Consider the following 3,050-nt stretch of genomic DNA (forward strand, 5'->3'; position numbering starts at 1 on the left):
CAGCCATCATTGTTGTTTGGCGGGCCCAGGCTGGGGATTCGAACCCGCCACCTTAGGTGTATGTGGCTGGCGCCTTAGCCACTTGAGCCACAGGCGACGAGCCTCGTTTTTGTTTTTTTTGTTGTTGTTTGTTTGTTTTTGAGACAGAGTCTCTTTGTGAGAATCACTTAAGCCCATGAGTTTGAGGTTGCTGTGAGCTCTAAGGCCACAGAACTCTACTCAGGGTGACTGAGTGAGACTCTGTTTCCCAAAAAAAAACCTCCTGGGTTCAAGGGATTCTCCTGCTTCAGCCTCCCAAGTAGCTGGTACCCACCATAATACCCAGCTAATTTTTTCTATTTTTAGTAGAGACAAGGTCTCCCTCTTGCTCAGGCTAGTCTCAAACTCCTTAGCTCAAGGGATCCTCTCACTTCAGCCTCCCAGAGTACTAGGATTACATGGAGTGAGACACCACACCCAGCCAGGGCAACTTTAAATACCAAGAGATAACTTTTTTTTTTTTTTGGAGACAGAGTCTCACTATGTTGCCCCCGGTAGAGTGCCATGCCATCACTGCTCATAGCAACCTCAAACTCTTGGGCCTAAGCAATTCTCTTGCCTCAGCCTCCCAAGTAGCTGGGACTATAGGTGCCTGCCACAACAACAGCTATTTTTTGGTTGCAGTTGTCATTTTGTTTAGCAGGCCCGGGCCGGGCTTGAACCTGCCACCTTTGATGTATGTGGCCAGTGCCCTACTCACTGAGCTAAGGGTGCCAAGCTACTTTTTGGTTACAATTGTCACTGTTGTTCTAGCAGAGTTGGGCTGAGTCCAAACCCGCCAACCTCAAGTGTATGTGGTCAGTGCCTTAACCACTGAGCTACAGGCACCACCAAGTTTTCTTTATTTTGAATAAAAGCTCTGGGAAATTGGAAAAAAACAGGAACCAGATGACAGATTAGGGTGTGTCTATAGCTCAACTGCTTGCTTGCTTGACCAAATCAACCTTGTAGGGCCACTGTGAGGACTGAATAAGCCTGTTTATATTTTCCACAACATGGGGATATTTTAGGTGCTCAGCAACTGAAAGTCTCTCCCTTACCCATACATCCCTATCTTATTTGGCTTTTCTCTGAATGTTTTGAAATCTACTGCCTCCAATGGCCAATGTAATTCTTAATTCAGTTGTCTCCCTGATTCTCAGGTATCTTTCTCTCTTACTGATTCAAACCAGAAGGAATATAGAATCTCAGGTCTTATCCCTGTCCTAATGGATTTCATTTTGACTCAACAAATCCTTCAAGTGATTTGTAAGCACTTAAAATCTGAGCAGCACTGGATGAGTATAGCTCAAACCTAATAGGGCCGCAACAGAGTCCATACCCCTCCCCCAACCACTCCTCTCAGGCTTTGCCACCCAAGTAAATTGCATCACCCAGCTGCTCATGCCAAAAACTTAGGAGTTATCTTTGATAACTAGTTATCCAGGCAAAAGTACCCAGAGCCCATGAAAAGTTATGTGGTCCTGGCAACAGTAATCTTTATTTATTTATTTAGTTATTTTTTTTACTTTGTCACTCTTGATAGAGTGCCATGGCGTCATAGCTCACAGCAACCTCAAACTGTAGGACTCAAAGGGATTCTCTTGCCTCAGTCTCCCTACTAGCTGGGACTACAGGTGCCCACCACAACGCCTGGCTATTTTTAGAGACAGAGTCTTGCCCTTGCTCAGGCTGGTCTCAAACTCCATAGCTCAGGCAATTCCATCCACCTACGCCTCCCACAGTGCTAGGATTACAGGCATGAGCCACTGTGCCTTGCAATAACCTTATTATTATTATTTTTAGGAGGGAAGGAAAGGCTGTCGGTGGGAGAAGAGAGGAGTCCTTGGCTACAGTACTCAAAAGCCACAACGTTGGCATGGCACCGCCTTCTGGTTTCAGCCCTCAGCTGACACTAACTTGTTCAGTGGATCTGCCTGTTCCATTGCCGCTACCGCCACAGCCTCCTGGCCCACAACCATGCCCAATAACCTTATTTTTAAATATTTATTTATCTATTTATTCGACAGAGGATCACTGTGTTCCCCAATCTAGAGTGCCATGGCACCAGCCTAGCTCACAGTAACCTCTTCTCCTGCCTCAGCCTCCCAAGTAGCTGGGGCTACAGGTGTCCACCATAACACTCAGTTAATTTTTTCTATTTTTTGTACAGATGAGGTCTTGCTCTTGCTCAGGCTGGTCTCAAACTCCTTAGTTCAAGGGATATGCCCACCTCAGCCTCCTCAAGGGCTAGGATTATAGGTGTGAGCTACCTTGCTTGGACTAATTTTTTTTTTCTTTAGAGACGGTCTTTCTCTGTCTACTAGGCTGGAGTACAGTGGCACAATTATAGCTCACTGCAGGATCCAAAATTCCCGGGCTCAAGCAACCCTCCTACCTTAGCCTCTGGAGTAGCTTGGTCTACAGGTGTGTACTCCCATACCCAGGTGGTCTCAAACCTCTGATCTCAAGCAATCATCTGCCTTGGCCTCCCCAAGTGCTGGCCCTACAGGTATGAGCCACTCTGTCTGGACTCAGCAACAACCTTTTTAATTGGACCTTTTCTTCCATTATTATGTCTGTATAGTCCAATCTCCAATCGGTAACTTGAGTAATCTTTTTTTCTAATTAAAGTGTGACTTACATAAAACATACAAATCTTACTTGTACAATCTGATAAATTTTACTATATACCCCCATATCTATCATTCACATCAAGATATTATGTAATCCTTTTAAAAATTTTATTTCAAGTCATGATATTCCTCTGCTTAAAATCATTCCATGCTTTCCCAACCCACTTTAAGTAAAATCGAAACACCTCCTAAACCTGGGTTACAAAGCCGCATATGATCCAACCCCTATCCGTCTCTCAAACTTCATTTTGTACCCCCTTCCCCCTCCCACACTAGCAACCTAATTTTATTTATTTATTTTTTTGAGACAGAGCCTCAAGCTGTCCCCCTGGGTAGAGTGCCGTGGCATTACAGCTCACAGCAACCTCCAACTCCTGGGCTCAAGCAAGTCTCCTG

The sequence above is a fragment of the Otolemur garnettii genome, unplaced genomic scaffold, assembly GCF_000181295.1.
Source record: "Otolemur garnettii isolate 467f Iridium unplaced genomic scaffold, OtoGar3 scaffold00043, whole genome shotgun sequence".
Lineage (NCBI taxonomy): Eukaryota > Metazoa > Chordata > Mammalia > Primates > Galagidae > Otolemur > Otolemur garnettii.